This window comes from Sorex araneus, chromosome X (assembly GCF_027595985.1).
Source record: "Sorex araneus isolate mSorAra2 chromosome X, mSorAra2.pri, whole genome shotgun sequence".
NCBI classification, from domain to species: Eukaryota; Metazoa; Chordata; class Mammalia; order Eulipotyphla; family Soricidae; genus Sorex; species Sorex araneus.
The window spans coordinates 12,760,953-12,781,841 of record NC_073313.1 but is presented as its reverse complement, the minus strand read 5'-3'; the positions used below and the strand labels follow the sequence as shown (position 1 = coordinate 12,781,841).

The following is a 20,889-nucleotide window of genomic DNA, read 5'->3' as shown; positions in this document are numbered from 1 at the left end:
AGCCAGAATCTGGAAAAAACCCGAATGCCCCCAAACGGATGACCGGTTGAGGAAACTTTGGTACATCTATACAATGGAATACTATGCAGCTGTTAGAAAAAAGGAAGTCAAGAATTTTGTAGTTAAGTGGATGGGCATGAAAAGTTTCATGCTGAGTGAAATGAGTCAGAAAGAGAGAGACAGACATAGAAAGACTGCACTCATCTATGGTATATAGAATATCAGAGTGGGAGACTAATACCCAAGAACTGTAGAAATAAGTACCAGGAGGTTGACCCCATGGCTTCGAGGCTGACCTCACGTTCCGGGGAAAGGGCAACTCAGAGAAGCGATCACCAACTACATTGTAGTCGAAGGCCATGTGGGGGAAGGGAGTTGCGGGCTGAATGAGGGCTAGAGACTGAGCACAGCGGCCACTCAACACCTTTATTGCAAACCACAACAGCTAATTAGAGAGAGAGAACAGAAGGGAATGCCCTGCCACAGTGGCAGGGTGGGTTGGGGGGGAGATGGGATTGGGGAGGGTGGGAGGGACGCTGGGTTTATGGGTGGTGGAGAATGGGCACTGGTGAAGGAATGGGTTCCCGAACTTTGTATGAGGGAAGTATAAGCACAAAAGTGTATAAATCTGTAACTGTACCCTTACGGTGATTCTCTAATTAAAAATAAATAAATTATTAAAAAAAAAACCTTTTGGGATGGTCATAAAGGATCAGGTAAGCATGTTACCCAAACTACAGCACCAAGCTGAAAAAAATACCTGTCAAGTGGGGCAGGCTTTGGGTTGGTGGGATGAGGTTATCACTGGTGGAAGGAAGTTGACACTGGTGCTGGAACATGTATGCCTAAAACTGAGTTATGAATATTTCTGTAAATCACGGTGCCCTAATAAAAAATTAAATGTCACTCAACAAGTACAGGCACGACGCACTTCTAAAAAGGAATACTCTAACATACCACACTAATTAATTCATAGTAGAGTAATCAAAAAGGAAAACGTTATATAAATATTACATTAGATGCTGGATTTGCTATTTCTTCAAGACAATGACTTGCTATGAATTCTTTGAGGAAGTAATTAAAGGCAGTATAGGAGCCCCAGCACTGTCATGTATCACTGTGACCTCCATGTGGAAAAGTAGCTCATTTCATTTTTTTTTAGTAGCTCATTTCTTAGTTGGAGATGGGAAGAGATTGCAGAGTTCCTCCACTGTTCCTGGTGAGACTAATTGGATCATAAGTCCAGAGATGAAAAGAGAAGGCATTCTGTACCAAGAGACTTTCTTGTAGTTGTAGCACTGTAAAGGAAGGCGACACATTGGAAAGAAGGGAAATCAAGTGCTAGCCATGTGTGGTATGCTGAGAAATGTGTTCTCCACCATGATGGTTGAAATCCTGTGTGAATTTTCAGAAGTCAAATGTATAGTCTCTGTCCCACCCAAGGAATTACCAAAAAGAACAATCTTTGTTTTGCCAAGGCCAGGCCTAGTCTTCACAGAGTCTAACACAGCTTCGGGATCGAAGTAGAATCCTTCTCCTCTGGCTTCCCCTTCACTCCTTCTGTATAACCAACAAGCAAAAGGTTAATTTTATTTAATTGACTCACCATGAGATAGTTACAAACTTTCATGTTTCAGTTTCTCACCTTGAGATGGTCACAAGCTTTCATGTTTCATTTTCAATCACACAATCATCAAACACCCATCCCTCCACCAGTGCACATTCTCCACTACCAATATCCCCAGTATAACATCCCCTTTCAAACCCTCCCCCTGCCTCCATGACAGACAATTTCGCCCATACTCTCTCTCTCCTTTTGTGAATTATTGTCTGCAATACAGATATTGAGAGGTTATCATGTTTGGTCCAAAAAGGTTCATTTTTTAAAATTTATTCTTTAATTAGTGATCACCATGAGGGTACAGATAGAGATTTACACACTTTTGAGCTTGTTTTTCCCTCATACAATGTTCGCAAACACATCCCTCCATCGCAAACACATCCCTCCACCAGTGCCCATTCTCCACCACCAATAAACCCAGTATCCCTCTCACCCCCCAATACCCCACCCTGCCTCTGTGACAGGATATTCCCTTTTGATCTCTCTCTCCAATTGGGTGTTGTGGTTTGCAATACTGGTATTGAGTGGCCATTGTGTTCAGTCTCTAGTCTACTTTCAGCACACATCTCCCTTCCTGCGCGGGATCTCCAACCACATTTTGCTTGGTGCTCCCTTCTCTATCTGAGCTGCCTTTTTTCCCAGCATGTGAGACCAGCTTCCAAGCCATGGATCCAACCTCCTGTACTTATTTATACTATTTTTGGATATCAGTCTCCTACTCTGTTATTTTATATTCCACATATGAGTGCAATCTTTCTATGTCTGTCTCTCTCTTTCTGACTCATTTTTCTTAGGATGATACTTTCCATGTTGATCCACTTATATGCAAAGTTCATAACTTCATCCTTTCTAATAGCTGTGTAGTATTCCATTGTATAGATGTACCAGAGTTTCTTTAACCAGTCATCTGTTGTAGGGCACTAGGATTTTTTTCCAGATTCTGGTAATTGTAAACAGTGCTGCGATGAACATATAAGTGCAGATGGCATTTCGACTATACCTTTTTGTTTCTCTGGGATATATTCCCAGAAGTGGTATTGCTGGATCAAATGGAAGCTCAATTTCTAATTTTTTAGAAGTGTCCATATTGTTTTCCAAAGGGGCTGGACCATTTGACATTCCCACCAGCAGTGTAGAAGGGTCCCTTTCTCCCCACATCCTCTCCAACAGTGGTTGCTTTTGTTCTTTTGGATGTGTGCCATTCTCTGTGGTGTGAGGTGGTATCTCATGGTAGTTTTGATCTGCATCTCCCTGATGATTAGTGATGCAGAGCATTTTTTCATGTACCTTTTAGCCATTCGTATCTCTTTCTTGGAAAAGTTTCTGTTCATTTCTTCGGCCCATTTTCTGATGGGGTTGGATGTATTCTTCTTGGATGTTCAACCAGTGCTTTATATACCCTTGATATCAATCCTTTGTCTGACGGGTATTGGGTGAATATCCTTTCCCATTTTGTAGATTGCCTTTGTATTCTGGTCACTGCATCTTTTGCGGTGCAGAAGCTTCTTAGTTTAATATAGTCCCATTTGTTTATCGCTGTTTCTACTTGATTGCTTAGTTCCATGTCATCTTTGAAGATACCTTTAGCTTCAATATTGTGGAGGGTTTTGCCGACCTTGCCCTTGATATACCTCATGGATTGTGGTCTGATGTTGAGGTCTTTAATCCATTTTGATCTAACTTTTGTGCATGGTGTCAGGTCGAGGTATAAGCCTATTCTTTTGCATGTGGTTGTCCAGTTGTGCCAGCACCATTTGTAAAGAGGCTTTCCTTGCTCCACTTCAAAGTTCTTGCTCCCTTATCAAATATTAGATGATCATACATTTGGGGTTGTGTGTAGGGATATTCCACCCTGTTTCATTGGTCTGAGGCTCTGCCCACAAAAGGTTAATTTTGAGGTTTACAATATAAGCAAGGCATTTGGCAAACTGCAACCTATGTTATCTGCGTTCCCATGAAAATTATCATTTAAGAATTGGACCAGCGTTGCCAGTGTTTCTTATTAGAATAAGGTTCAGGCTCACACTAACTTTGGTTCTGATGAAAATGTTCGTAAGGGGGGCACCTGTGGGAACGGAATCATAAAGGCTCGAAGAATATGGCCATTCTGGGAAATACAGTAACATACATATCCAACAATTTATACAGAATCTCTATGATCTATATGTGAAGATGATGCCTCTCTACAAATGAAGAGTCACCATCAAGAGCAAAAGACAGATGCAGCAGTTTCCAAGACCACAAGGCCAAGTCTCTTAGCCATCTTGTCACAAAGTTTCACAGCATCGTGACTTAAAAGCATCTGACGTGCTCACAGTCTGCACAGTTGGCTGTGGACACAGGGCCTCTCAGCAGCCTCCCTCTCCGACTTGAATTGCATTGCTTAGCAATGGCTCCTCAATGTCCATTGGTTGCCGCCATTGCTACCACAACGCTGGAAACTCCTGCTTCCACTTCCAGCCCCACATGATGTTTCAGGCCAATGACCCTACCGCTCCCACATTCTGCGTTCTCTGCCTTCATCCTTGGAGCTGATAGCTCTTTTTGAGCCCCATATCAGTTGTGGTATGTTTAGGCACATGTGGTTGAAATGCACCTCACATCACATGGTTGTGTCACAGGGGACAGCTCTTGGCCTATGGAGTAGTGATAGGGATCCGTCTACCTCTCCCTCCCTCCCTCCCTCCCTCCCTCCCTCGCTCCCTCCCTCCCTTTCCTTCCTTGAATACTTCTTACTTACAAGCCCAGTTTCAGTAAGAAGCCAGTTCCAGAAGCTCTGGGAAGGGGAGAAAGCAAGTGATTTTCCTCTATATCTGGAAAGTTCCATTAATGCAAGTGAGGAGGTGCCTGCTTCAATGTTAGCTGATTTCTATGTTAGTCTTTCTATTTCTACACACACAAACACACACACACACACACACACACACTTCCACATGCCTGTGTCAGCACTCCTGCCCTCTACCCCTATTTTTCAGCTTTTAACTCTCTGGGGCCTTAAGAACTCAACAGCCATGTCCTAGGGATTTTGTCTGCTGAAAGGTTGAAGAAGAGAAAGAAGACTCTCTCCTCTCTGTCAGCCGGAACGGTTCACTGGTAGAGCTTAGACTGCCGCCCCAGGCCTTCCCCATAGAAATGTGTGGCTTGTGCCAGGACTCTGTGCCAGCCTGGCATCATGGTCTACTGTGCTAACCCATCCTTATATACGTGTTTTTCTGTGAAGAGTTATCCCACAGCATGATGTTTTTTTGTTTTGTTGTTTGGGGGCCACACTCAATGGTGCTCAGGGCTTACTCCTGCCTCTACGCTCAGGGACCACTGTTGGCAGGATTTGGGGGACCATATAGGGTGCCAGGGACAAAGCTGGGTCCGTTGCATATCAGCCCAGAGCCCTACTCGCTGGATATTGCTCCCGCCCCAGCATGATGTGTTTTGAATCCAAGTCAGCAAAACTTCCATTTATTTGGTGTGAAGCTGGAGTCATCAAGACTCCCATATCCTGGAATCTCTCTTTTAATTTATTTATTTAGTTTTATTTTTTTGCTTTCTGTGTCACACCCAGCAATGCTCAGGGCTTACTCCTGGCTCTGCACTCAGGAGTTACTCCTGGAGGTACTTTGAGACCATATGGGATGCCGGAATTGAACCTGGGTCAGCCGTGTGCAAGGCAAATACACTACATGCTGTACTATTGCTCCAGCCCTGAATCTCTTTTTTTAAAGCACCCATTGCAAACAGATTATGGGTTAAGATGCTTAACTTAAAAATGAACAGCTGGAAAGTAGATAAAGTAGATAAAGAAAGTAGATACGTGATAGTCTCTCAGTATCTGTATTGCAAACCATTTTTGCCCAAAAAATGCCCAAAAGTAGAGAGCATGGGGGAAATTGTCTGCCATAGAAGCAGGGGGAGGGGGCAGGACGGGGGGATACTGGGGACATTGGTAGTGGAAAATGTGCAGTGGTGAAGGGATGGGTGTTTGATCATTGTATGACTCAAACTCAAACATGAAAGTTTTGTAACTGTATCTCACAGTGATTCAATAAAAAATGAATTTAAAAAATGAACATCTGATTAAAAAGAGACATTATCTCTTTTAATAGAACTAGTTTCAAGATACGTGTTCTCTGAAAAATGTACAGTTAGTACACAGTCTCAGGAAAATTGCATATTTTTTCAGTCACACCTCAATTTCATTTAGAGTACAGGATTGATAAGACAGCCCCTTACCAAAAGCAAGCTCCTTAAAATATGTACATATATTTCATACTTACAAAATTTCCAAAGGAGTTGAGGGGAACTTGTTACTGTGTAGCAAAGCACATCAAAATCTATCTGCTTGCTTTGCTGGTAAATCATCTCCAAGTACTAGCAGGAGAGAGGTGGAGGTAGGGTGGGGATTTCAGCCTTGCCCAAGTGATAAAGGTTGGAGACAGCATATATTGAGAGACGAAAGTTCCTGAGTAGTGGAGATGAGATCTAGTTGTCAAAGGCCCCTACTTACATCTTCTTATTTTCAGTGCTGGGCTTATGAGCCATACCCCGAGGTGCTCGGAGGCTATTCCTGGCATGTCACTTGGGTGGTGCTCCTGGTGGTGATCATGGAATCCCATGCAGTGTGAGGGATTAACCTTGAGGTTTCTTCATGCAGACCATGTGCTCCAACCCTTTGGACCCTCCCCCCCAGCTCCAGGTCACTTGTATGTTGAGGACATATTCCCTGGTCAAGGTGTAAACAATAGGTCTGCGTGACTTCTACAGAATCTGTGGACATTAATTCTGCTTTAGAGAGAAAGAGTATGGGGAATATTGTCTGCCATGGAGGCAGGGGGAGGGTGGGAAAGGGGGGGTATACTCGGGATATTGGTGGTGGGGAATGTGCACTGGTGGAGGGATGGGCGTTTTATCATTGTGAGATTGTAACCCAAACATGAAATCTTGTAACTATCTCATGGTGATTCAATAAAATTAAAAAAAAATTTAAAAATTCTGCTTTAGCTGTCATGTGTCTTAAAGTATCTCAAAGGATTTCTTTTTTCCTCCTCTCTCACAGGCACAATCCCAGGGTCAATTAGAGAACGTGAATCGTGAATAGTGTCATGCAATCACTCGCTGAGGCCCGGCAGTGCATCTAAGTGTGTCTTTGTATTGATGAATACATACATAGGCGAAGTGCCATCCGTCATTTAAAAAATGCTCGTTCCCACATCTGCTCACTACAAGAGTGAATTCATTTCTAGGCAGGTGGAAAATGTAAGGTGAATAGTTGGGAGAAGTTATAATGAAGGTGGCAATTCCAGAATCATGGCATGAGGGATGCAGGAGAATGAGGCTGCAACTCTCCACACATATTTTTTTATTAATTAAAAAAATTTTAGTGAATCACCGTGAGATACAGTTACAGAGTTACAAACTTTCATGCTTATGTTTCAGTCATGCAGTGATCGAGTACCCATCCCTCCACCAGTGCCCATTCTCCACCACCAATGATCCCAGTATCCCTCCCACCACCCCCACGGCATCCCACCCACCCCCGCTTCTGCGGCAGGTGCATTCCCTTTTACTCTCTCTCTCCTTTGAGGTATTGTGGTTTGCGATACAGGTATTAAGTGGCTATCATGCTTGGTCTGTAGTCTACTTTTAGCACACATCTCCCATCCCGAGTGGGCCCTCACTCCAAGCATCCTTTACTTGGTGGTCCCTTCTCTATCTCAGCTGCCTTTTCCCCCAGCATGTGAGGCCGGCTTCCAAGCCATGGAGCAATCCTACTGGTACTTATCTCTACTACCCTTGGGAGTTACTCTCCCGTTCTGTTACTTTATAGTCTACAAATGAATGATCTACACATTTTAAAAGCTGGGTAAAGTCATGGTAAATTGTCCTTAGAGCATACAGCATGTGATGAAATATATGTTCAAGAAAATCTAAGTCTTAGTCCCCGTGAGAATCTGATATGTGTGCTCTGTTACCTGCCATCCCAACTTTGGTATAGAGTCCCTAGCCCAAGGGCCGGAGAAATAGCACAACGGGTAGGGAGTTTGCCTTGCATGCAGCTGACCCGGGTTCGATTCCCAGCATCCCATATGGTCCCCTGAGCACTGCCAGTGGTAATTCCTGAGTGCAGAGCCAGGAATAATCCCTGTGCATTGGAGGTATGACCCCAAAAGAAAAAAAATAGAGTCCCTAATCCAGGTTCAGATACCAAGAAAACATGGCTTCACTTTCCTCTGAGAGCCAGGTTGGGCTTGCCCTTTTCCTGGCTTGAAGCTCTACACGGCATGCAGAAGCATTATTCAGGGAGTCTGGCAGAGAATAATTGGCTCCCTCCCCATCCAGGCTGAGTGTACTGGGCCCTGACACCTCACCCCTTGCTGGCTCATCAACTGGTGATTCAGTACTAGGAGATGCTGGTTGAAAAGGTCAGGAGCTGCCACCCCCAGGGTCCCCTGGGACCAGGAGAATCACTCCCGGACAGCTGAGTCCTTGTGTTCTTCTCCAGCGAAACAGCACTCCTCACAGAAGCAGTGCTGGTTTGCTGTCGCCAGGAATTGACTAAGTCCAGGTGGAGGGTCCTTGGCTATCAGAGCATTCAGAAAAGCATGAAGCTCAAAAATGCAAAGAAGAGGTGGCTGCCACAATACCCAGGGGGCGAGAAGTCACAGCGACAGTAAGGAAGAATCAGCAACCTTTCACGGGCAGGAAAATGGCAGGAGAGAGGTTTCTTGCAGGGAGCACCAGGAGGGCCTACATGGCAGGTGAAAATAGAGTCAGACCTTTCCTCTGCCTCGCTCCAGCTCTTCACCTCCTCACAGCTGGTTCAGGGCCAGATGTGCAGTGGAAAGCAGCAGAGCAACCACCCCCACCCCGTTAGCCCCTCCCCTTCCCACTGGGGACTTTTGACTTAACTCAGGTCTGAGCTGGGGGGGAGAGCAGATTTGACTGTAAACTCCGTTTTGCCAGAGTAATTATGGAAGAGCCTGAGAACTTTCAAGAGATTTTATCCAGTTGCAGAGGGACAATCAGTCACACTGTTAATGGCAAATGGACTTCCGGGAAGTGGTACTTGGTAAGTACCCTGGCTGCGCTGTATTCAGCCACACCGGCAGCGTTTCATCACAATCGTTTCCTTAAATGGACTTCCTGATTTTGACTTGCTTCTGAAAGGTCCGTTTATTTACAAAAATGATTCATTTTCTGGCTTTTGGGCCACAACTGGCATGCTCAGGGCTTAGTCCTGGCTCTGTGCTCAGGGATCACTCCCAGTGATACTCAGAGACCGTATGTGGTGTTGGGGATGAAATCTAGCTTGGCTGCATGCATGGCCTGTGTCTTGTCCACTGTACTATCTCTCTGCCCCTTAAAATTCATTTTTATTATAGTTCAGGTAACATGGTTATAATGATATTAACATTTCTGTTTACAATGATGTTTACACTTATGTATACAGTTACTACAACTCTCTACCACTGAAAGGCCCAAGCTCCTCTACCACTGTCCCTGTGTTGCCTACCCCAACTGCTCCCATCAATGCCTGGTAATATGAGTTTCGTACTCCAAGGCCAAGGGCTTGCCATTGTTCACTGCAGTCTACTTCCTTATTTTGTCTCTTTCTAAACCACAGATGAGTGAGATCATCCCATATTTGTCATTCTTCTGATTCATTTTGCTTAACATGATATGTTTGAGTTCCCTCCACACTGCAGCAAACTGTATGACTCAATATTTCTTCATAACTTTACACTATTCCGTTGTTATATACCACAACTTCTTTATCCACTCATCAGTCATTGGACATTCCATTATTCCATACCTTGCCCACCGCACTAAGAGTTGTAATGAACATAGGTATCACTACATCTTTTTGAAGGAATATTTGTGTGTTTGGGGATAGATAACAAGAAGTGAAATCACCAGCTCATATAGAAGTTCTAGTCTTACTGTTCCTATGGCATCTCCATACGTTTTCATCAAGGTTGAATGAGATGGTTGTTTTTTTTTTTGTTTGTTTTGTTTTGTTTTTTGCTTTTTGGATCACACCCAGCGATGCACAGGGGTTACTCCTGGCTCTGCACTCAGGAATTACCCCTGGCAGTGCTCAGGGGACCATATGGGATGCTGGGAATCGAACCCGGGTCGGCCGCGTGCAAGGCAAATGCCCTACCCGCTGTGCTATCTCTCCAGCCCCTGAACAAGATGGTTGAACGAGTGAGTGAGGGTTCCTTTGTCACTACATCCTTGCCAACATTAATGATATGATTTCCAGTATTTTTTGATATATGCCTTTCTTGCTGGTGTAATATGATATCGCATTGTTGTTTTGATTTATATTTCTCTGATAATATGTGATGAGGGGCACTTTTTATATCTCTACTGTTTATCTGTATGTCTTTTTTGGGAAAGTGTCTGTTCATCTCTTTCTTCCATTTTCCATAGGGTTATTGTTTTGTTGTTGGGCTTTGTGAGTGTTTTATATATCTTGGATATTATCTCCGTATTTAGTGTACAAATGTGTACAAATATTTCCCCCATGCAGTAGGGTGTCCTTTGATTTTATTCTGAGTCACTGTCACTGTCACTGTCATCCCATTGCTCATCGATTTGTTCGAGCGGGCACCAGTAACGTCTCTCACTGTGAGACTTATTGTTACTGTTTTTGGCATATTGAATACACCACGGGTAGCTTGCCAGGCTCTGCTGTGTGGGCTCGATACTCTCGGTAGCTTGCCGGGCTCTCCGGCAGGAGCGGAGGAATTGAACACGGGTTGGCCGTGTGAAAGGTGAACGCCCTACCTCTGTGCTATCGGTCCAGCCCTTTATTCCGAGTATTTAAAAAATTTTTTTTTAGTCCGAGATTTTTTTTGTCATTCAGAAACATTTAATTTGCTGTAATCCTATTTGTTTATTTTTTGTTATCTTCCCAGTGGAACCAAATCATTGCACACATCGATGAAATATGTGAGAGGCAGAGTCTTCAGTATGATCATAGAAAGGGGGGGAATGCAAGAGGTGGCTAACTCGCCTCTTCTCACTCTGGCCATAAAGTTTGTAGGAGATAGCAAAGGCCAAGAAGGATATATGGCTTAACTGAGGTAATTGATTAACAGTACCACTTGGTGCAAAGCAGCCCTGGCCATGAAGGATATATGACTGAGCTAATGAACTAAAGATATTAACTGGTGTTTATACACACACGGAGCTGGAAAGTTAACACACCTGTGTCTTGTATCCTGTGTCTAACTGATAAGTATCTAACTGATAAGATGCTTACTTGATGTATGGGAATGCCTTACTTGATGTATGGGAATTGGGAATGACTCCCTACTTGGGAATGTTTTCTTGGTATATTGTTCCTGTATGCTTTTGTTCACTTATGAGATGTTTAATGCCATTTCTGTCTTTGGAATTGTTTATCTGTGTGCCTACTCCCGAGGCCTGTGTGCCCAGGGTGACTATATAAACCCTCTGCTGTAAGCCGTCGGGGTCGAGCTCTGGCCTCCTGCTTCAGCAGGACAGCTCGGCCCCAGCTAGCTGGAATAAGAAAGTCTCGGTGTGTATTTTGCAATCCCGCTGGACTCTTTGTCTCTCTGAATACTGAGGGGTGGTTGTGGTCCTAACAAATACACATGCTGAAGACTTCTTTTCCTCCTATATTTAATGGATACTGGTCTAATCTCCAGGTCTGCTAATCCACTTTGAATTTACTTTTGTGACTGGTGTGAGATAAGAATGTAGTTTCATATGCTTGCATGTGACTCTCCTAACTCTAATCATTTCAAATACTTTGCCTCTGTAAACCCCAAACTCTAAGCATTTTCTTCTGGAATAAGCCCCAAGCACCTTTGAGTGTGGTCCAAAATCAAAAAATGATGAAATTAAATAATTATAGTACATAGTAGAGATGCCACAGGGGTTAAGGGCATTTAGTTTGTATGCAGTGGACTCCAATTTGATCCCCGGCACTACACTACCAGAGGTGATCCTTGGGTACAAAGCCAGGAGTATTCCAGTTCTGCCAGGTGTTGTTCAAAAACCCCAAAAGATTGCTTGGAAATGTATGCTACCATTTGATAAACTATAGAAGAGTGTTATTGCATCTTGCTGAGATTTGGTTATCTGGGTCGTGAATCCAGAAGTGAGAACCTCACAGGAAGATTCCCCATCCTTCATTGCCTCTGTGAAGTTAAAAGGCTCAGCCTAAAGATGTGTGCCAGGATCCATGTGGTTCACTGGGAAAAGAATCCCTTAGGCCTTTTCTCAACCTATTCTTCCTTTTATAAAAATTGCAATTGTATTAGACGTCATGTATTTTGGTGGTGGTTGTTGTTTTCCAAGCTAAACCGGTGACAAGGTGTTATTAACAGAAAATTAGAGGTGAGGGCAACATGATAAAGGAGCACACCATCAGGGAGGAAACAGAAAAGCAGATGTGAAACTGAAGAAGTCAGGCAGCCTGAGGCCATGTGACAATGGACAAATAATCCTACTGACTCAGGACCCGATGGTGGCGGTCACAGCCAGAACAAGTGAACGGATCTAAACTCAATAGAATGATGCCACTGGGTTGTAATGACTTGGTTAACTTCTATCTGGACACCTGTTTGAGAAGGAAGGAAGATATATAATACATTTTCTTAATACATTTTTAAAAATTAGAAGTGCTTTTAAAATGAGAGCATTTTGGTGGTAAAAGGGTCAGTGTCAACATGGATAGAGCTTGAGGTGATTCTCTTGTGAGGAATTAGTAAGGATGTAAAAGACAATTGCAGGATGGAATATATAAATAACCCAAATCATAAGAACTGACAAAATACAGCAAAAATAGCTCTTGGACGGAAAAATATGGTGTTTTCCAGAGGAGGAGGGTGAAGGGATCATTTGACAGTAGGATGGCATTAGAATTTGGTGGTGGGTATAGTGACATTTGAAAGTGTACTTCTCAAATGGTATTTTAAACCAATGATACATTAATAAAATAAATTTTTTATAAGAGCAAGTTTTGACTCCACTATAGTTTCCTGTGACAGAAATATTGCGCTGAAATTTATTTAAGACAAAGAGAATTTTTTAGGTAAAATTTAACAGTCCAGGCATAATTTGTTTCAAGAATAAATTGATCCAGGGGTTCTAGAATATTGATGAGGTCTGGTTTACTATGTCCTTCAACTTTGCTATTGAGCATATAGGCTTCATTCTTAAGACTCCAGTACAGATAAGATGGTAGTTAAGAGCTCGTAGACATAGTTGTAGACCAAAGTGGGCACCTTTCATGTGTATTTGGAGTAAGGAAATAATAAAGCCTAAATGAAGTCAAAGCCAGATAGGATGAGTATCCTGGTGAGAAGAGACCCCAGAGAGCTCAAACTCTTTCTCTGCCATGTGAGAACACCGAAAATATACCATATTCAAATAGAAATAGAGTTCTCACCTTAAACCCGCTCAGTAGGCATTTCACTCAGACTTCCTAAACTTAGGAACTGAGAAAAGAAATGTCTGGGGTTTTTTTGGTTTTTTAAAATTTTTATCAGTGAATCACCATGAGGTACAGTTACAAACTTATGAACTTTCGTGTTTGCATTTCAGTCATACAGTGGTCATTTACCCATCCCTCCACCAGTGGCCATTCTCCTCCACCAATGTTCCCAGTATCCCTCCCACCACCCCCACCCCATCCCCCACCACCCCACACTGCCTCTTCTGCAGGGCATAAAAAAATCTATGAACAAATATCAAATTAAGGTGACAACATATACTACTACAATTTATAGTCTCACAGGCCCTAATCAGGAAACAAAAGATATTCGTAAATAGATGGTATTATAAACAGCACAGATTAAATACACAGAACTATTTTAAACTTGACGGAAAGAAAAGAGGAGAGATCATATATTAACAACCTAAGTTCAGCCGGAGATGTCTCCTGATCCCTTACGGAGACGATCACAATGGGGTTCCTCAAATGGAGTGGGTGTCCCCTCTCTGCCCACTCCAGATGAACCCCCAGTAGCCACAAAATTTTAGAAGAGAAACACAGGTACAACAGAGAGAACAGGCTTTGAAGATGCCATGCCACGTGGCAGAGGAGATAGTTGTTCTTTCCTGCCTCCCCGCCCCTTTGGGGTCCTGGCTGTCTCGTCCAGGAACTGCCTCTGGGCCATATTTAACCATGGCCCTGGCCTTGATCCAGAGACCTACAAATGAATTTCAAAATGGATGAGCTTCATACAGTAAAGTCTTTTAAACCCAATCATTTACATATTTAGAATTCCAGGAGCATGCGGCCACTTTTGTGGTCGCTCTACCTCTCATGATATTCATAATAAGCAATAGAAAATAGATTATACTAGTCGGGCCCGTGCTCGGCTCCGGCCGGCCGGGTTTTCGGCCCGGGCGCCCGTGCCCCTGCAGAGTCGGTGGATGTGGAACAAGCGGGAACCAGAGACAGCTTTAGGAATTGGGGTTCCAGCAAGTGCCTGCACCCATGTATGGAGACTGTGAATTAAGCCTTTGGCCCACGCCGGCTAACGGAGGAAATATGTAATTTCTGGCAGAATTTTCCCAGGACTTTATACAGAAATCCAAAACCGCGCGGACGCTTCCGCGTCTGCGCGACTTAACATTTATAATTGTCATCAATGTGAAAGCGTTCCATTTGAACAGGTCAGACTTGGGGGGGAAACTCCAAATAATAACAGTAAGTTTTTGTTGAAATATTGAAGGTTCTTAATGTAACAGCCACCTCTGGACTATGAGCTAAGCAAAAGCCCCACGCTGGCCAACGTGGTGTGGAGTACACCATACTATGAGGCGCAGGAAGGGGGATGAGGGGGAAAAATTAAAAAAAAAAATGGAAAAGGAAAAAGAGAAAAAAAAAGAGAGAGAGTTATGTCAACTATAGTGAGTTTTGTGTTGAATTATGGAATGTAATCAAGGTAAAGAAAAAATGAAGTGAAATTCATTAGTTATACAGTAGGGGGTAGGGGGTGGGGGCGGGGGGTAAACTGGGGTTTCTGGTGGTGGAATTTGGGCACTGGTGAAGGGATGGGTGTTTGAATATTGTATAACTGACATATAAACCTGAGAACTTTGTAACTTTCCACATGGTGATTTAATAAAAATTAAAAAAAAAAGAAAATAGATTATATAGAACCTGTTTGTGACAGAGGCTTTATTTGTGGGAAAATATGAAACAATGGTGGTGGGAAGGTGTAATGGTGGTGGGAAGGTGTGATGGTGGGGGATTGTGGTTGATACATTAAATGTAATCAACTAATGTAAACAACCTTATGAGAATAAAGTTTAAAAAAATAAAACAACCTAAGCTCACCTCCAACCTCCAGAGACCAGAAGCTGAAACTGAGTTTGAATCATAAAATGGCTGCTACTCAATGAGTGCTGGAACTGGACGTATTCCTCTACTGGAGAAGCCAATCAATCAAGAGAGAGTAGAAGAAAAACAATGCTCCTCCTCCCTTTCTCCCAGCCTCAAGGATTTTACCAATGCTTCCAGCAGCCAGATCTCACAAAAGCACAGAACAGATTCAGCATAGAACAGAACAGAGATGAGTTCTATCAGAGAAAATCAAGGGAGCAACTATAGCTCATGGCGATTCAATTAAAAAAAAATCAAGGGAGTGACTGACATGTTGGGAGACCCACTTAGAAAAGGTGATCGAGAAGGCCTACTCTAAGAAACCAAAATGTAAGTGGGAACCAGCATGTTTTGTTCCTTGATGGTCATCAAGGGAAAAAAACAGGGGGAGAACATTCCCAGCAAAGAAAATCACCATGGAAAATTCTTGAAGTGTTAAAAGAACCCTGCCTTTTTGGAGGTGACAGGGTCTCATCTAAGGCCAATCTGGCTGTTCACAGCTATCACATTCTTTTTTTTATTTAAATTTATTTATTTTTAATTAGAGAATCACCGTGAGGGTACAGTTACAGATGTATACACTTTTGCGCTTATGCTTCCTTCATACAAAGTTCAGGAACCCATCCCTTCACCAGTGCCCATTCTCCACCACCAGTAAACCCAGCATCCCTCCCACCCTCCCCAATCCCATCTCCCCCCACCCCACCCTGCCACTGTGGCAGGGCATTCCCTTCTGTTCTCTCTCTCTAATTAGCTGTTGTGGTTTGCAATAAAGGTGTTGAGTGGCCACTGTGCTCAGTCTCTAACCCTCATTCAGCCCGCAACTCCCTTCCCCCACATGGCCTTCGAAGAAATGTCTGTTTTTAAGGATGCCTCTTTGCATTTTGTTGTGGTAGCCAAAGCTAATATATTCATTCTTCCAGTTTACATTCAAGGGCAAAATTGTTTTGTAAGCCCACTTGCCCTGAGTTTTACTTTCCAAGTTTTCAGTTATCCACAGTCCAAAAATATTAGGTACAAAATGATACTGAGACAGGCAGACAGAAACAGAGAGAAAAAGAGAGAGAGAACAACCATAGAAGCACAGAACTCTTTTTTTGCTTTTTTGGGTCACACCCAGCATTGCACAGGGGTACTCCTGGCTCTGCACTCAGGAATTAGTTCTGATGGTGCTCGGGGGACCATATGGGATGCTGGGAATTGAACCCAGGTCGGCCGCGTGCAAGGCAAATGCCCTACCCGCTGTGCTGTCACTCCAGCCCCAGAATCACAGAACTTTGATTACAGGCTACTGTTGCAATTGTTCTATAGTAGTATTATGGTTTTAATCTCTTCCTGTGCCTAGCTTATAAATGATACTTTATCATGGATATGTATGGACCACAGAAAACATGGTATATGGTCTATGGTTTGTTACTACCTGCAGTTTGAGGCATCCCTTCTGGGTGTTGGAAAGTTTTCCCTATGGATAATAGGGGCAACTTCATCTGTTCATTGAGCACAGGTCTGGCTCTAACTGGGTCACTTGTCATTTCCTGATTCAGTCCCTGAAGCTGGAAAGTCAGTGATCTCACAGGCTAAGCCCTCATGCTAGGGCCCAGAGGTGAAATCAGTACTGTGAATAGCAGGAAGCAGGCAAGAGAAAGAATGACTCCCAGCTCGCAAAATCAAGGTGCAGTAACCAAATAGAGGTGGAAAAATCTGTGCCAGCAAAATCTTTAGCAATCATAAAACACAGTTCCCTAAAAAGACCAATCCTTTGAGATGGTGTTTCTCATACGTGGGTCATACAGTGGGCTCTCAGGAGAGTCCAAGTGGTGCAAAGGTGAAAATAGCACCAGTGAGTGGAGCATGACACGAGACTAGGGGTGTGTGTAGGGTTGGTTTGATCTCTGCTTCTAAAGACCCATGCAAGCCTCAGACCTCTGGCAGAAAGACAGATCAAAGACAACACACATGAGTGAGCTGTACTGTGGAGAGAAAGCAGTATTCAGGCTCAGCAACTAATGTGGGGAGGCGAATCACTCTAAGATCTGTCTTAGTGGACCTCTAGCCTGGGAAGGGTCTGTCATCACCTATAAGCTATCTTCCGGGTTCCACGGGAATGTGAATGGCCTGATTCCTGGCAGGGCTTGGAGACTCACTCTGTAAATTGTTGTCTCAGATTGAGGCTATTGGATGCCAGAGGAATTTGGGACCTCCCATGTTCAGCGGTACTTTCCTCGTCTGCTCCTTGACTTTGCCTAACTGCTTATATAATTTAACAACGTTTCCCAGACAGGGTGTGCATGAAGTTAAAGAGTGAAGCTCAAACTCACTGAGATCATCCTGTTCTGGCATCTTGATGTGACCCCGCATTTTCCTAGGTGATTTTTTTTGATGAAAATTACTTCTGGATAAGATCACTCTGGACAAGAATTGAATGCTGAAAGTACGTAAAGGGATATACATGACAACCTTTTCATACCTTACTGCAAACCATAATGCCCTAAAAGAAAGAAAGAGTGAGGCAAGAGAGAGGAAGAGAGAAGAAAAGTGCCTAGCCATAGAGGCAGACTGGGGGGTGGGATGAAAAAGGAGAGAAACTGGGGACATTGGTGGTGGGAAATATACCCTGGTGAAGGGACAGGTGTTGGAACGTTGCATGAAAAAAATAAACAGAAAATTACTGCTGGGACCGGAGCAATAGTGCAGCAAGTTAGGCACTTACCATGCATGTGGCAGACCTAGGTTTGGTCTCTGGCACGCCATAAGGTACTCTAAGCCTACCAGGAGCAATCCCTGAGTGCCGAGTCAGGAGCAAGCCCTGAGCACTTCTGGGAGTGGCCCAAAAACAAAATAAAAAGAAAAATTGAAATTCTGCTCCATCTATTAAGTTTCACAATTACATCAAGATGACTGGGGCTGTCGCAATAGTAACACAGGCACTCCATACCAGGTGGTTCATAATGTTCCAACAAAACAATGTTTTTATGCCTCCCTGTTGCTTTAAGGATTTTAACAAATCTTCTTACAGAGGAATTTAAAGACTCCAGTAAGTTGTTCTAACTAACAGCAGTTTGCATTAAGTTACTTTACTTCCAATTTACTTCTCTAAGTCCAATATTGTGTTCATCTCATTTTAATTCCAACTCCCTCAAGTGCACTAGACTTTTCTTTATTAGCGGCCCAAATCCAATCAGCGAAATGAGACTGGAGAGTTCTCTACTTATGATTTGTATTTTAGTTGATTTAGATTCCGAGTTCTATCTTCAGTCATTGAATATAGCTGCAACTCTTGATTAAGTTGGATATAGGGGGATTTATTCTTCCCTTTTTCACTCTCTGTGTCCCTCTTTCTTTACTTCCTCTCCTAGGACTTATTTCTACCTCCTCCTTCTCCCCTTTCCTTCCTTCTCTCCACTTTCTCTTCCTCTTTTCTGCCCTCCATCCTTTTCTGGTGTGCAATAGTCAGCGCTTGGTGTGGGTGCTTAGAGGCAGGGAGTGTGTGGACCAATGATGCTCGTGAGCATGAACTGAAGGCACACAAGAAGGCAAACCTCCCCCACTCTCCCCCGGCCCAGGGCCCAGACCTGTCCCCACTGTCTTCGACTTGGAGTGCCAGCTCTTCCCTTTGAGAAGGGCTCCGATGTGTTGCCAGTCCGTAGCCATTTTCTCACGAATCAGACCAATTATCCAGGAGAAGAGGACAAACGTTCCTCTGTCTAGCGCTTGCTGAGTAGCATGAGGTACATTTGTTCACGGCTCTTGTATTTAGTTTCTGGGGATGACTGCACTAATATTTTTCTAGGCCTTTTGGATTTGGGCCCTCTTGGGGTGAGGAACTGCGTATTTTCCTTATCTTTGTAGCCGTGTTCAGCCAGCACTGGATTGTGGTTTTGTTGGTACAGGAAGTCTTTGCTCCAAGTCAGCCTGGCCAGTGAATAGAACAGAGGACTGTGGAAGGGGCCCTGGGGAGGTAGTACAAGGCCCTGCCTTGCTTGTAGCTGATACCGGTTCCATCCCTTGTACTACATATGATATGTTCCCTGAGCATGACTATGAGTGATCCCTGAGCACAGAGCCAGGAATAAACTCTGGGCAATTCCAGCTGTGGCACCCAAAAACAGAAAAAAAATTGAGAGTGGGAATATGGTCAGTCCTCTGGGTTTCCCACAAATTCCCTCCCTGAACAAGTGAGAGCTGAAAGAGTTTCAGGTCAGCTGTCAGAGAGCTAAGTTTCCCGTCTGTGGGGGTTACTTTGATTCTGGTGATCACTTGGACGAATGCCACCATGATGGTTTCCCCCCAGCAACTCCGCTCACGTGGGTCTTAGAGGAGGAAGATAGAATCCTGTCCCTCAGGGTGGGATGCTGGTCACTGCCAAACCGGTTCTCCCACCCTTCTCACCAGCTCTCTGTTAATATCCTCCCCCCTGACTCTCACCAGGCCACTGTTTACAAATTAACATACACATTAAGAACAAAGGCTGGAATATTTCCATAATTGTAGCTGCAGGGTAATAAGCCACCGGCAAGTACATTTAATACACAGCATTGAAGTTCTGGTAACCTGCCAGCCCTAGCAGGATGTGTCCTTTTGTAGCCCCCTGACCATTGTCTAAACTAAGGGAAACTTATTTTACCTACAAACTGGCCTGGGATTGGTGTTTGTTTGTTTGTTTGTTTGCTTTCTGGGTCAGGACTTACTCCTCGCTCTGCACTTAGGAAATCATTCCTGATGGTGCACAGGAGACCTTATGGGATGCCAGGGATCAAACCTGGGTGGGCGGCGTGCAAGGCAAATGCCCTACCTGCTGCACTATTGCTCCAGCCCCTCGAACTTGGGGTTTATTAGAGTTCCCACAATGGGACTTTGTGCTCCCAGATTTGGCTAAATCACCAGGTGATTTGGTAATCAAATCTTACTTAGTAAGTAATCAAAACTTACTCTTATAAAAATTACTTTATTAATGTATCATTGGTTTACAATACCATTTCAGAACTACACCTTCAAATCTCACTATACCCACCACCAAATTCTAATGCCGTCCCAAATCAAATCACAAGCAGAGAAATCTCTAAAACTGGCGCTTTACAGCTCTTCTTTTTCTCAAGGCCTCAACAAGGGTGGGAAACCTTGCAAACAGACTTGCATTTCTCTGTACTGCGTCCACTAAACAGAAACATGGAAACCAACAATAGGAAGTCATTGCCTCATATGAGCATTGCACAATTGTGTAGCAAGTACGCCCCGAAGACTGGGGACTTGGAGACTCACAATTCTGTGTCCCTAGGAGGATTTGCTAGATCTTGCTGTGGGATCTCTCATGCTCAGTGTTTGTCATGCCTGCTTACCAGCATTAGTTCTAATTAACAGAAGAGAAAACTGAGGTTCCGAGTGGCTGAGTAGCTTGCCCATGACTGCATAGCTATGAAGTGCTGCTACTTGAATCCAGGTGAATCTGCCCCAAAGAGGAAAGCCCTTTGCAGCAGATTAATTCGGTGCCATTGAGAGGGTCAACTTCTGAGCTTCACCATGGGATAGTGCAATTCCTGGAGGCAGTCTTTCTTTCCAGTTCCTTCCAGCTCTTAGGGTCATTGCTCACTTTTTCCCCAGGAGCAGGTCCTAGTGTGCATCTGGGAGATATGCTGCAGCATTTTTCCCTTAAGGAGGAGGTTAGGTACAAAGAGACCCATCAGAACCCACAACACTGGGGAGGAGTAAAGAGGGACTGGCCAGAATCTGCATTCATCCAGGCATGTTTATTTTGCTAACTGAGGTAGGAGGAAGGCATCTGGGATGCTCTCCTCTTCGATCCCCAGTCCTGCCTGCAGAGCGTTTTCTTGGATCTTCCAATAGTTTAAGTTGTGGAGGGTGATAGGGCAAGAGAGGACAATGGAGGCCGATCTGGACCAGAATG

At 43.9% G+C, this 20,889-nt stretch overlaps 1 pseudogene; it reads right to left on the bottom strand.

The window, feature by feature from the left end:
- Positions 1–999: 999 nt before the first annotated feature.
- LOC129399635 (protein ABHD13-like) lies at positions 1,000–3,907 on the bottom strand (annotated as a pseudogene).
- Positions 3,908–20,889: the final 16,982 nt, after the last annotated feature.